This window comes from Stegostoma tigrinum, chromosome 3 (genome assembly GCF_030684315.1).
Source record: "Stegostoma tigrinum isolate sSteTig4 chromosome 3, sSteTig4.hap1, whole genome shotgun sequence".
Taxonomy (NCBI): Eukaryota; Metazoa; Chordata; class Chondrichthyes; order Orectolobiformes; family Stegostomatidae; genus Stegostoma; species Stegostoma tigrinum.
Window position 1 is genome coordinate 80890226 of NC_081356.1, and position 15356 is coordinate 80905581.

The window sequence follows — 15356 nt, forward strand, 5'->3', positions numbered from 1 at the left end:
AACCTGACTGGCTGTCTACATCCTCAAAGAAGGTTAGCTCATTCGAAGTTGACAATGCATATCAATGCTCGATCCCTCAAAAACCTTATTCTTAGTAAACGACAAAAGCATTGAGAACTGGTATCGATATCAACTCTCGTCACTATATTTAATTCCTTTCACAGCTTCAGCCTTCCTCATTCTTTGACTTCCTCGAGCTTCAATAAATCACTCCCCCAAAAAGTAACTTGTGATCTTTCATCTCCAACATGGTTTCTCACATCTACCACCTTGCCGTGCTGCACTCAAATCCCTAAGATATTTGTACAGATAATATCAGTATACTAATTTGCTTAGTGGTCAGAGAGTAAACAAATTTACAAGTGGAGAAAAAAAAAAGGATGTCAAAAAACCATTATCAGGAGGAAAGTGAAATTGAACATGAGTATTTTCAGGGAGTTAAACAGTGCTCTGATAAAGGGAATGAAAAAAGACCTGGGAAAGGACATTAGAGATGACAGCATCAATCTGAGGCAGCGTAAAGGCATCAGTATTCAAGTGACATCTTCTGTGCTGTAATTTCCAATATTCTTACAGAAAGAACCCTAACCGTAATAATTAGATGCACAGCAACACAAGTTCTTGAAGTCTTCAAATCATTAACATGCTATTTGGAAAATTCACATTTTGGAATCACTGATCAAAGATAGTGAAGATATAAACATGTAGGATGCAAATATTGGTTCATGTCTTGACAAAACAAATGTAAAATATGGCCACAAAAAGAAATAAAATATGCAAATCACAAGATAAACTTGCAAAAAGCATCCAACCAACATCAATCAGCATACCTATGTATATGAAAACATCGGTAGCTAGAATATTTCCCACATCAACCAAGCTAAAAATTTGTACAATGGCAAAAAGAAATGGCAAATTCCCAATCGACAATCATATCCTAATAATCTCACCAATTTATGTTTCGTTTTCCACTTGCTAATAGAAAATAATCCTCAAATGACAGCAATAAAGCTTGTCAACATCTTCTATTCCTTCACAGCCTCCTGAACCCTATAACCTTGCTCAAATCTACAAACCCATATCAAAACCTGCAATTTTCAGACTCTGCCATTTGTCCCTCCACAACTTCAATCACCCAGCATTGGTAATTGTTGCCATCCATAGAGGCCTCAGCTGGAATTCCCTCCTTTCACTATTCCCTCATAAATCCTGTCCCTTAGATCAAGCTTTTAAGCAAACCCTCCAAACAACTGGACTGAACAACCAAAGACTTGCAGATGCTGGAAATCAGAAAAGCAAACAAACAAAAACTGCTCAAAAAACTCAGGCGGTCTGGTAGCATCTACGGAGAGAAAACAGAGTTAACATTTTCAGGCCAATGGCCTTTCTTCAGAACTTCTGTTTTTGTTCCGTCCACTAACTTTTCTTTTGACACAACATCCACTCATTTACTTGTCTTGACGTGCTTTTTGTATGTTAAAAAGTCATACAAACAATTCTTTTGTTGCTATAGAGAAAGTTTCAGTAATCCAAAAGTTGATGGAACAAAATACTTGCAGTGTAAGAACACAAAGAATGGTGAATAATTGGACAAGGACATGCTGATTTATTTTACTAACCATTTCGAAGTGATCAATTCTATTCTTATTCCTTCATTTAATACAATCGTGCTGCATAGTTAAATTTATGAACAATTCAGTCAGCACAGCCAATGAGCCACAATAAAGGATGATAAGAACCACATCCATCGCATCCTCTGCATAATTCGTTTGTTATAATCAACAAGCAATTTTAAAATAAGAAACTATGGACAAAGCTGTCGTATTTTGGAAAAAATAAGCCGTATATGTATTAGTTTCTGTACTTTCGCATGTTCTTTCAAGTTTGTACAAAACTGACATTTCAGTCTCGCGTACTTCAACTGAGGGAGGTGGTAATGTTTTGGCTCGAAATTCCTACCTTTTCTTTACAATTTGAATCTGCAACAATTCCAAGGTATTATACCTAACCTACTATAAAATACTCTATTGAAGACCTATCGGCAAAGTAAATGCGACTACTCGTAAAGCTCGATTAAATCGTAAAAAAATCGATAACATATCATTAAGACTTATTAAAAATCGACAAAAGCACGATGCAACCAACGTTTTCACGGTTACAAAAACAATGCACAATATATTGACTAACTTGTAAACAACAAACACAATTACGATATTAAATAAGGGGAGATTTTATCTTAAAAAAAACTGATGCACTTCGCAAAATTGGCACCTGCTTACACGTCTTCAAGAAAATCAGCTGTACGACTAATCTAAGATTCTCCACTGCATCGAAACAATGTTAGAAAAGGCAGACGTGAAGTTGTGGGATGTTACGACGGATAAAGAAACAACAATCACTAACTGTCAGCCAAATAACTGAGGTACCGAAGCACAACCCAGGACTGACAGGATGGGCCAGGCAGTAGACAGACAGTTATCATTATACGGTCCCTGATCACCGTTACGTTGGCTCACTGGCGGTCGGCGCGCCAGGATCGCCCCGCTGGAATGAGGACTGAGAGGGCGATCCCTCGGGCTGATCAGCCGGGCTGGTTTGTCGTCCGCGTAATGAGCAAGGTTTGCCTACCTCATCAATAACTGAGCCAGGGAGAGAAATTGCACTCCGGGATCACTGACTAACCGGTGTTGTGACCCCGAGCCGGAAACATTGACCAATCTTTCACCTGGGACACTTTTTAACTTTCAACACTCCCTCGTCGAAAGCTGCCGTTCCCAAGCAGCAGTACGCAGGCGCGGCATTCACAAAGGCTGCTGGGAGATGACGGCTAGGGTTCCAGCTGGACCTCTTGTACGGAGCATGCGCTACTTCACCAGTGCCGACGAACGCCTGAGCGTGAAAACTGCTGGGTTGTAGACGTTCTAGGTCAGGTGTCTCCATCACGAGCAATTTTATTCAATCTTTTGGAAGACATCAACGTAATTGAAGCTGCTGTTTTTAAAAATGAAAGACAAAAAAGTGACGGGTAACACTCCCAAGGTTTACTGCGTTGGAGCTGTGCCACTCCCAGGAGTTGATATCGTGGGAGTGAGTGTGCATTGCGTTTGCGTTACGCATGCGTGTTAAGATGTCAGACATTCATGACGTCAGAGAACGAGGACAAGTTTAGCCTCGATAACAAAGTGTGAAGCTGGATGAACACAGCAGGCCAAGCAGCATCTCAGGAGCACAAAAGCTGACGTTTTAGGCCTAGATCCTTCTGCGCGGCTCCCTAATTGGTGAACAATTAATTGATCCTCAAGTTTGCATTGGCGTTGAATTGGTATTGGGGATGTGAGATGCACTATGCAATGACCTCTGGTTTGGTTAAAAAAAGAAAGATTATTACCTGAAAGTAGAATGATGTGGAGATGCTGGTGTTGGACTGGGGTGGATAAAGTCAAAAATCACATGATTAAGATACAAATTCCAGATCTCTTTCAAGTCACTGCCCTGAGATAATTAAAGATTTCATCAGTGTCTGCCTAACTGCCCAAACTTCAAACAGACAGTGATAAGATATACAAAAGGCGACATCTCAGGTCAGACACTGAATTATAGGTGTGAGGGCTTGTCAGAGTCTAACTGAAGACTTTTCACTTGGAATCAGGTTGGTTTTGTTCCAAAGGCAGGAATTTATAAAATGCCACACTGACTGACTGTGATTACAAATGTTTTTTGAACAAAATGGAATGTATCTGAAAATTAGCAAACATCTTGGATGAAATTATTCACCCCATAGGTTTGCATGTGTATGTGCGTGTGTGTGCACACAAGCATGTGTAATTCAGTGTCTGAGCTGAGATGTCACCTATTGTATATTCTTACCATTCTGCCTGTTTAAAGTTTGGAAAGTTAGGCAGACACTGATGGAGCCTTTAATTATCTTGAAACAGAATTCTGGAATTTGAATCTGAATCAATTGACACTAACAGATTTCTCCACATCCTGCTTATGCAATTTCTAGAATGCAGGAATGTATGAATGATTAAAGATTCAACAGGAGGCAGTCAGTCAGCCAATTTAGGTTTGCTCACTCCACTCACACCTTGTAAGTGTAGTATGATCCTTTGATCTCTCTGCCTATAACCTCTGTGTTTGTGTGCTCTCCTGCCTCTGCATCTGATGAAGTGGTGCTCTGAAAGCTTGTGATTTCAAATAAACCTGTTGGACTGTAACCTGGTGTCATGTGATTGTTGACTGAAAGTAGGAGTTAAGTAAAACATGCATCTTCAGGCATAAAATGGATAAGCTCCTATTTTCTATGCCTCTTTGAAGGACTGAATGGCTTACTCTTGTTCCTATTATCTATGCTTCCATGATTTTGAAGGAAGAAGGGAGAGAAAGCATAGAAGTTACAGTCAAGCTAGTCTGATATTAGTTGACAAGAAAACTCCAAAATCTTCTTTACCTTCCAACAAAAGGTTTAGAAAATCATAGTCAACATGATTTATGAAATGGAAATTGTTAGACAAGAGGTTTTTTTCCTGTGACCCTAATCACACTACCTCTCCTGCCAAAGTCTTGAAATATCAGTTGGCCAGAAATCTTTTGACAATTGTTCAAGTACTGCAACAAATTGGAGTGCATTAGTCTGCCTTATATAGGGCATGTATAGTGTGGGAAAATGTAATGTATGGCTGCAGAGCCATATGATTTCTTGCCCTGCCTCTCTGTAGTAAGTCACTCGCTCTCTTTCTCCTGTCTATCCATCAATTTATTTTGCTATTTCTATCCCTGTTAATTTCTCATTCAAACTCTCCCACCACCTTTTTATCTTTATTAGGCTCTCTCCTTTTCACAACAGTGCTTTTGATCAGACAAAAGCATTTCTGGGTATGGTTTGGTTCTTAAGCTCTTGCCATGGCATTTAAATAAGATATAATAAGTTGTACTAAGAAAATTTGAAAAGACGTAAATCATAAAAAAGCTAGAAAATGATGCACCAGTGAATATTTTGTTTGAAGTATGAGATGCACTTGTCTCAACTGTTTATGTCATGAGGAAGAAATATGAAGATATAAATGATATTGCATTTGGATGCATAAAACAATTTATAATATTTACCACAATGTTTTTTTTTAAATCAGTGGTGCTTTACAATTCACATACTTGTGATTTGATATTCCAGTATAATTCCATAACCCAAAAATACCTGAAATCCAGAAATGACAGTTTTCCAGAATAGAAAGGTTAATATAGTCTGATATTTGGATTTGCAAAAGGCAATCAATGAAATGCGACCAACAGAGGTAATGTATAAGATGAAGGATTGTGTGTTTGGGGTAATTTATTAACATTGTAGAGGGATTAGTTCATGGACAGGAAACAAACAGTGGAGCTCAACACGCATTTTCAAATTGGCAGGCTGTTTCTAATGGAATTAGTGTAAATAGCTAAAATTCTACTAAACTATTAATGGGTACAACATTGACATTGATCCAACAATGTGGAAAACTGCCCAGTTAAACGCTGTGCACAGAAAATACAACAAATACAACCCAACCAATGACCATCTTATGAGTCAGCTCTAAATCAGCAGCAAAGTGATGAAAGGGGACATTGACAGTGCTACAAGCGGTACTTGCAAAGGAATAACCTGCTCACTTCCACCTAATTTGGGTTCCAGCAAGGTCACTGGAAGGTAATGGCCTAGTGCTATTATTCTGAGACTATTAATTCAAAAACCAAGGTCATGTTTGGGGACAAAAATTGAAACCGTGCAATGGCAGATACTGGAATTTGAATTTAAGGTAAAAAATGGAATTCGGAGTCTAATGACCACAAAGCCACAATTGATTATCATAAAAAACCACTGACCATCAACAAAATTCAAGAGTGTGATGGAAGAATTTCCACTTGCACTCACAAAATGCAACACGATTCAGGACAAAGCACCATATTATTCACCTACAACATGAACTCAATTCATGACTGACAAAGAGTGACAGTCCAAAGATGTTCAGGCTAGGTGGATTGGCCATGCTAAATTGCCCATAGTGCTCAGGAATATGTGGATTAAGTGGGTTGTGGGGCGATGGATCTGGGTGGGAAGCCCTGATGGTTGTTGTGGACTTGTTGAGTTGAAGGGTCTCTTCCCACACTGTAGAGATTCTATGATCTATGATCTATTTAACATCTACAAGATGCAAGTCAAGTCAAGTTGCCATAGTCTTACCAGAACATAGTGCTGCTTTCTCATTAAAGAGAGAGATTACTGATGGTGATTTAACCTGAGGACCACCATACCTCAGGTGAAGGGAGAGATTGAGAAGGAGAGTCTTTTGTGATAACCTCAACCAGTGATAGGAATTGAACCATGCTGTTGGCATCACACTTTTGCAAACCATCCAGCCAATTAAGCTAAACCAGTGCCCCTACAAGATGCACTGCAGAAACATTCCTTTAAAAGCACCTTCCAAATCTGCAACCTCAACAAACTAATAGAACAAGGGCAGTTGTATGGGACCACCACCATGAGCATGTTCCTCTCGAAGACACACACCATCCTACCCTGAAACTATATCCTGTTTTTTCACTGTCACTGAGTGAAAATTCTGGAAACTCCTTTCAAAAGCCCTACACTCCTAGGACTGCAGTTGTTTTTATGAAGGCAGCTCAACCTTACCCATTGGAAGGCAATTAGGGATGGGCAATAAATGCTGGCCCATCCTGTGATATCCGCATCCATGTAAAAACTTAAGCAAAAGACAGAATAATATATCAAACATCAGTGAAAATCTGAAGTAATGTGGAAATTTGAGCTGTGACGAGGTCACAAAGAGGCTAATGATGTCACAACTGATTCATTTCTATCACACATACACAAAGCTGGAAGATTTAACTGGGGGTTATCATGGTTGTTGCACGAGTAATTCAAACCCGTTTTGCAACTATATATCTTGAACATATGCGGTACTGGGTGATTTTGTTGATGGGTCCACATTTTCCTGGATTGCCTCCACCTCTGACACTTTCCCTCAACTTTTAGCCCCTTCCCCCAAGCTACCATGGCAGATGGAGTGCAGTGATTATAACAGGGTCAGCCAGGTGGACCTCATTAAATATGAGGGGCTGTTAATCTGGTCCAACCAGGGAAACCTGGCTGACCGATATAAACGGGAGTGTCAGAGGTTCTGCTCACAGAAAGCTGGACCAGGACCAAGCGCTATCCATGTGTAGATAAAAAAATGACTTGGTGACAGGATACCAGCCTCTGTGAATTTATTTCAGTGGCAACAAAAGTGGGATTAATAACATAACCTTGTAAAATTGTCTCCTAGCTGAAGCCCAACTGGATTTCATACAAGCATCACAACTGGCTTTCTCTTTGGAAAATGGGGAAAGTGAAGTATATGAATTACTGAGTGTCTTGATGGAAGTGGACACCCTCACCAGGCCAACTGAGCTTGGGAGACACCACTTGAGTGAAGGCATTTGCAAACCCTCACTCAGGACATATCCTGATCAGAGGGTCTCTAAGTTTGACCACAGCAAAACAGTTAACATATTCTTCAGGATCCAGTCTGATAAGTCAGTGCAGTTGCTGCCTGTATGCAGACTTGAGATGGCAAGAGTCCCACTAGACCTAAATGGAGTAAGAGAACCAATAGGCCAGTATCCAAGAGAGTGCACACCCTGCAAAACCCTCCTATATCTGACTTGCAATGGATGTTGATATTGGCACAGCTCTGTCAATGATTGCAGAACTAGTCTTCAACAAAATTCACTCTAGACTCCAACCCTTAAGTTTACTTAAGATCTTAGTCAGACTGAGAGCCAATGCCAGGGAACCCCTACAGATTGGGTATAACTTCAGTTCCAGTTGTATGAGAAGCAGTTGACTCAGTTACCACAGGTTGTAGTAAAAAGCTCAGGCCCAAGCCTGATGGCGCAAAATTGGTTGAGAAAGGCTCACCTTGATTGGTTCAACATTTTTTGATATGCAAGTGGCTGCCTGAGTGAAGTCCGAATTTAATACTCAGATATTTTTCAGGAAGGCCTCGGTACTATCAAAGGAAGCAAGGCAACATTGCATATTGACCAGGAAGTGATTTCACAATTCTGCAAGGTCCACCCAGTGCCATTTGCCTTACTTGCAAAAGTAGAGGCAGAAATCAGGAGTGTGGAAAGCAAAGGAATCATCAAACCAGTACAGTTTGAAGAATTGGCAGCGCCGGTCATACCAAATGTGAAGCCCAATGAGTCAGTTCGCCTTTATGGAGATTTTAAACAAACAAAACTGCTTCTCACAACTGGATAAAAACTTAATCCCTCGCAGGGAGGACTTATATGCCAAGCTGGCAGGAGGGTCCTGCTGTCTTTCACAAAGTTGGACATGAGCCACACATACCTACAATTGCAGTTAGATGAGGATTCCCAGATGTATGCTACAATTAATACACATAAAGGTTTGTACCAATATCCAAGATTGCCATTTTGGAGCCGATTCCGTCACTGTGTTCATATATTTGAGCATTGCCATGCTGCCAGATTATGTAGATCTGTCCTACCAAGGGACAGGACATGCTCAGAAATAGTGATAGTGTTGTCCATAATGTATGATTTGTTGAGTGTGACAATGTCAGGCTGTTGTTTATTCATTGTCTGGAACAGTTCTCCCAAATTTGGCACAATGCCCCAGCTGCAAATTGAGTTTTGTTCAACATACGCGCACTGTTGTCATTTCTGCTTGACTTTGGTCCAACTGTCCAGTTTTATTTTCTAATCTTGTTCCCTAAAGGACAATGATGAGCTAAGATTTTTTTAAACCACAATCGATTCTTACTGATCATTAGTTTTCCACATTTATTAAGCAATTACATTTAAAAAGCTTCTCATAGCTTAGATGGTGAGATTTGCACCCACGCTCCTGGATGCCTGGATGATTAGACTAGTGACATGATCACTATGCAACCACATGACCAAATGAGGGGAACTGTATTTTGCCCGGTCAGAGATTATGGGTTTGATTTTTCACAATTCCTAGCGCCATATGAAGCATTTTGACTTTGGACCGGTAATTCACTGAAGAAAAAGCAGTGCATGGTATACTGCTCTGTCTCCCTTGACTCTGTCATTCTCCCAGTTGGCCTGCTGAGAGTGTTACACATATTCATTTCTCTGTACATTGAACTAATAAGACATTGGGCATAATTATAATGGTAAGATTAAATTAATTTTATTTACTTCCATTCAATTAATCTGTAAAACAATCTGATGATGTCTGCATAATAAAATGTGAGGCTGGATGAACACAGCAGGCCAAGCAGCATCTCAGGAGCACAAAAGCTTTTGTGCTCCTGAGATGCTGCTTGGCCTGCTGTGTTCATCCAGCCTCACATTTTATTATCTTGGAATCTCCAGCATCTGCAGTTCCCATTATCTCTGATGATGTCTGCAGATATCTTTGTTCAGACATTATTATTGTGTTTTTTAAAAGTCCTTTTCGTGTATTTATCATCGCGGCTAGGTGGTCTGAGTTCACCAATGCGTTTATAAAGTTTCTGTATGTTTTGCTGTAACTATGGGAGGAAAGTCGCCAAATAACTGGGTGTAATTATAAAAACCCAAACAGCTGATTTAAATTATATAAAGAACAGAAAATAAGAATTGGTTTGTGCAATACAATGCAGTTCATTATCTTCATCTCATTGGTACAACTACAGAGCACGAGTCAGGACTGTGATGAAATATTTCGTACTTTCCTAGATGAGTGCATCTCTAACATCATTCAAGAAGCCTGGCATCATCCAGGACAAAGTAGACCACTTGGTAAGCACCACATCCACAAATATTCACACCCTCCACCATCAACACTTGGTAGTGGTACCATTTACCATCTACAAATGCAATACAGAATTTCACCAAGCTTCCTTAGACAACAACTTCTACACCCATGACTACTCCCATGTAGAAGGATAATGGCAACAGATACATGGGAAAACCATCACCTGCAAGTTCCCTTCCAAGTCACTTACCATCCTGGCTTGGAAATATATTGCCATTCAGTCAGTGTCGCTGGGTCAAAATTCTGGAACTTCCTCCCCAACAGCACTGTGGTTTTCTACACCAACTTGTCAAGAAGGCAGCTCATCACTAACTTCTCAAGTGCAACTCGGGAAGGAAAAACAAATGCTGGCTATGCCAGCAATACCCACATCCCATGAATGAAAGTTAAAAAAAAAATCTTATTGGTACAACAGGCGTTCTTACTGTCAGAAGTCCCTTTAAATAAAGTAAGGTCTACTATCCTTGGAGATAATAAAAAATGTAAATGTACAGAGAAGTGTTCCCACTGGGGATATTTTAGGTGATTTCTCAAATTACAAAGGAGGTAAAAATGATAGTTTACATTGTTGAAAGATACATAATACCTTTATTTAAATTTCGTTCATGGGAATTGTGTATCTAGAATTTTCCCAAACAGCAATTAAATGTCAGCCACATTGCAGTGGATCTGTACAGAAACAAGGTAAGGACACATTACCTTTCCTAAAGGACATTAGTGAACCAAGTGGATTTTTACAACTATTAACAGTTGTTACATCCTTGTCATTATAATTTTCTTTATTCCACATTTTTATTCAAACTCCGAACTCCAGAACATTTATTTGGAATCTGGATTACTATTCAACTGACATTACTGTAAAGCCACCAACTAAACAATATGCAGTGATAACAAGGTGTAGAGCTGGATGAACACAGCAGGCCAGGCAGCATCAGAGGAGTAGGAAAGCTGACGTTTTGGGTCTGAACTGTTCTGAGGGTCCAGACCCGAAACATCAGCTTTCCTGCTCCTCTAATGCTGCCTGGCCTGCTGTATTCATCCAGCTCTACACCTTATTATATCAGACTCCAGCATCAGCAGTTCCTACTATCTCACAATATACAGTGAGTAATTTATCTGTTTGCATTTATTTTCTGGATTGCAATTTTCTATTCCTTTTGTCAACTTTATGAAGTTTTGGTGGCAAAGTATCAAAACAGAAAACACAGCATCTGCTTTTAAAATTAGGTCATGAATTTCATTTTTAGTGTTTCATGTGGATATGATGGGAACTGTGAATGTGACTGTATCTTGGAGAAATAAATTTATTTCTGCAGTGTGATTGAGCAGTATTTTTCAGAGACTGGAAAGGAGAAAAGCAGAAAGATTTGTGGCAAATGTTGGCTGAGACCACAAGGATTGAAATCAGCTACTTGTTAAGCATTAATTCACAGTCTGCAGACATTTATTCACTCGGAAAAACAAAGTTGGCAAATGGTTGCGTTATGTGTTACAGTTACAGATTTACTGCATATCTGAAGTATTCGATTGTACAGATTAATGTTTACTAGAATTTCCATTAAGTTAAAATAAGTAGGCAAAAATAACCTCAGAGATAAGTTGTCAATTTGGCATAATCCATGAATTGTAAGAAAACATTATTGTAGGCACATCAGCTTCACCAATAATTGTTGACATGCTTTAGGATTTACTACATGACCATTTAGTCAGAAAAAGACATATGAAGACACCCAATGCAGCATCCAGTAAAAAGAATATGACCACAAAATTTGACTCTTGAGCACTGCAGCTTTCAGGAGCCCAAAAGTCATAAAATGATGGGGGAAATGTTTCTTAGATTTCTGGTATAGGGTGCGGTCATTGCTATCTTAGTCACAGCAATGATATGTATATGCACCACAGTGTGTGCGGATTGTGATGTCATTCAGTGCCTAACTCTGATTTGGCATCTGACCTGCCATTTTGGATCTTGAGGTCCTCGTACTACTTTCTGTTAAACATGTACATCCGAATGTAACTTCAAAGAACTTCCCACTAACACTCTTTAAAAACATCAGCATAGACTTTCAGGTGAGGTGATTTTTGCTATCTTCAGCTGCTATTGAATTTGGGAAGGCAATGTGTGTTATGTTGCTGATGGAGCTTGCATAAGTTATTTTAGTCAGAGGGAGTGATGCTGGACCTTTTCAAGGGGTGGATTGTCAATGTCAAGCAGGAAGCTTCCTGCTACTGATGGGGGATATCATTATAAAAGAATCCTTGGACTTCTACACACAAGGAGATAGAGCATAAGGTCTGAAAAGCAAAAGCTGTACTCAGCAAGAAGAAACGGATTTTCAACTGGAGACAGTTCTCATGGTGGGTATTCAGAGGGCACATCTCTGATCTCCAGAACAGCCATGGAACAGTGTCTGATGGGCTGCAAACTCTGCGGAAGTCCTTTGCCAAATTGAATCTGGATTCTTCCATGTTCTTTGACAGTGATAGCAGGTTGTGTGGCAGGTCTGCCAATAACAAGCATTTTTACATGCACAGTCAATAGCCTCTCCTGTTCACTTTTGCACCATCAAAGCCCTCATATGAGTGCTTTACAACTGAATATGTGAACTCACCCGTCCATGGAATCTTTTCTTCGCTTTTTAGCAGCTTGCATACGCTAAGTGACTCTCCACTTAATGGAGTCAATTCAGCCTCCAAAGAGATGCAATGGCAATATTTGAGCTGTGACTGCTAGTATCAGATCAAGTGTGCTGTTATTTTTGACTTCAAGGTGCACTGACTAACTAGCTGGTGACTCTTGATATGAAAAAGGGTTGGAATCAGGTTGGAGAGATTGGATGTAATGCAGAAGGTGCATGGCATGAACAGCTTGTAGTTCACAGATCACAGTGAAGTAGAATTTGAAAGGACATGTAAGGCAGGAATTACTATCCTTGAATAACACCACGTTCAATGGCTCTGTGGCAAGTGGGAAGATTGTGACTGAGTGTGTTGCAACTTGCTTGTCCCTAACATAGCTGACAAGGTAGAATTGTGTGGAAGCTCAAAAATGTGGGTGTGAGGCTTGCAACAGTGGTATGAGGGAGCATATGAATGTTGTGCATGCGTTCTAATTGCAAATGGAGTGTCGTGTTGTCTGAGTTTGACGGTAGAGTGGGTTGGTGGATGGCATTTGAAACTGACTTTCATTCACTTGTATGAAGTCATAGCACATTGACCAGGTCTGCAGCAATGTCGGCAGAGTCGGCCTCTTTGCATTAAACTTTGTGGCTATTTACTCAAATTTTCCTCACAATGCATCTCTAAAGGGACTCCTCACTCCCTACACAACATCACTACTCTTTTCCACCTGGTGATATATAACATCCAGTGCTTATCGAAAACCTGAAACTTTCCCTCTAGTCTGCTGCTTCATTGCTGCTTTTTCTCCAGAGGGTAGATCAAATTCTGCACAGCACCAACATAATCCTTATGTTCACCCTCCACGCCTTCTGATTAACTGACAAACCAGGAAGTGAGGTAATGATCGGACAAGGTTAAAAAGCCAACTTCAAATCGGGTACCTGACTCATTCCGAGCTTCCCTGTTGCCTGTTCAGTTGCTTTTCCATTCTATGCCTCGGGATTCACAAAGCGTCACAACTCTTTGGTCAGGCTCGATGGATCACTAAGTATTTTCCTGTGCACTCATTTTCGTATGTCTTTTAGTTCCAAAATAGAATACAAAGGTCGTATAGAGCCTTATTTCTATAATGAAATGTGTATAAATAATTTTATCACAACAAATTACACCATCACCGAATGGCAGACGTAAGGTATTGCAACATTTATTACCAGTATGCTGCATTTTCCTGTCGGTGAATCTAAAAAAAGGTCCATTCTTACATTATCTAAATTTACTGACATAGATATTTCAAATAAAATGAAAAGCTGGATGTTACAAAGTTAAATTTAATTATTATTAATAATTCATTCCTTAAAAATTGCTCTTATAATATAACAAATAAAAAGTAGATCTAGTGCGTTTTTAAAGTTCATTCGGGGAGTCCAAGTAGACTGATGTAATCTGGAGCTATTGTAAGATCTTGGGGGTTTGATGTAACTTTAATGTAAGACCTAAATCAATTACAACTAAAGACAATGAATGGGATCTTACCATTTTTGGCTAAATGAGAGTCACGTTTGATTTGGTAGAGTGATTCCCATTGCAAGTTCAAGTGAGATTTGTTGCTGTATCTTCGCAAATGTGCTGCTTTAATTGCCATTTGAACCTTGGCAGCAAGAATCTCACCCCATTTCCATCTCATCTTACCATACACAGAGCAACTCGCCACTCACGGTAATTCCCAGAATTGATTGGCAACCCTTTTGCCAATATTATGTTCAAAAGCAAGTTGTGCACCCAGATAAGCAGTCTGGAGCTACAATGCATGGTTTCTGACATTCTCCCCAAACATGGCAGACAAGGGGAAATTCCTCACCGAGCATTGCAGGCATGGTCCTGGTGAACCTGTTGGACAGGGTATTGCGCTGGCAAGGTTTCCTCTTCTACCACAACCAGACATGGAGGCCACAACACTGGACAATACCAATTTAGTCTGTGGTCGCCACACATGTTGAAGCAGTCTCAGCCATCTGGAAGAATGTCCAACACTGTAGGAAGAAGGTTATTGCACTTCTCTGCTCTGTTAGTGTAAATGTCACCATGTCACTGAGATAGTTTACATTCATTTGACCTCTGCAGATGGCCTGCCTACGACTACCCCGCATACTCTATCATCTTAATAACACATGTACATCTTCCCCAATCACCCTCCATCAAGCTACGATGCCACTCACTGTGCATGCCTCTGTGCTGCCCACTAATTTGCTCAGGAAACCTCCCAACTGCACCAACAGTAATGGCTGTGCCACTCACTTTTATCTTCTGCAATAACTGTCCAATTCTTATAGGAGCAAAATAGGCCGCCATAGGGTAGAAAGAATTGAAACAGATATTCTGCTGCCTGTCATTTGGCTCCACGCCCATTGCAAACAGATAATCTGGTCTCTCATCTGAGCAAGGGCCTGGACAGATACTGGAGGCCACATTTGACTTCCTGCCCTGCAATCCCCTGAGAAAAGGCTATCCCCTTTGACTGGACTAGGAACTGCTAACCATTGCAAGCTTCCTGGTTTTGTGTCTGTGCTTAATGGCCCTACAAAACTGTAGTAATATGAGCTAGGTATCCCTGGCTGAGGGGCCAATTCACAAAAAGGCAAAGAAATGAAAGACAGGGATGCTGTGAACATCCAGGTATTCTCAGAAGGAGTGAACATGATAAAAATGTACAAATATCACAGGGATGCAGCCTGGTACAGCTCATGAGCTGAGTGGATGTTGCTGAGCACAAGATATCCCTGTTACAGCATTACTATGGAGTTGCCAGTGCAGCCTGAGGTGGAGCACTGAAGGGCAGGAACATCCTGTAAGTAGATCGGAGATGTACCATGAGAGTTTGTAGAGACTGGCACATGTTGGATACCAA

The 15356-nt window shown here is 40.3% G+C and overlaps 1 protein-coding gene across 10 annotated transcripts in view; it reads right to left on the reverse strand.

Annotated features, from left to right (window-relative positions):
* Positions 1 to 15356, reverse strand: part of fer (fer (fps/fes related) tyrosine kinase) — a 277908-nt gene that overhangs the window by 202244 nt on the left and 60308 nt on the right. For 3 of the 10 annotated variants that reach the window (XR_007247151.2, XR_007247150.2, XM_048526913.2), the window contains exon 1: positions 2629 to 3055. The exons of 2 other annotated variants lie outside the window; for them this stretch is intronic. The gene's annotated coding sequence lies outside the window, so the exon portion shown is untranslated. Of the gene's footprint in view, positions 1 to 2279; positions 2381 to 2403; positions 2514 to 2628; positions 3058 to 15356 lie in introns of those variants that run through there. 5 more of the 10 variants (XM_048526915.2, XM_048526917.2, XM_048526916.2 and 2 more) reach the window with 5 other exon arrangements.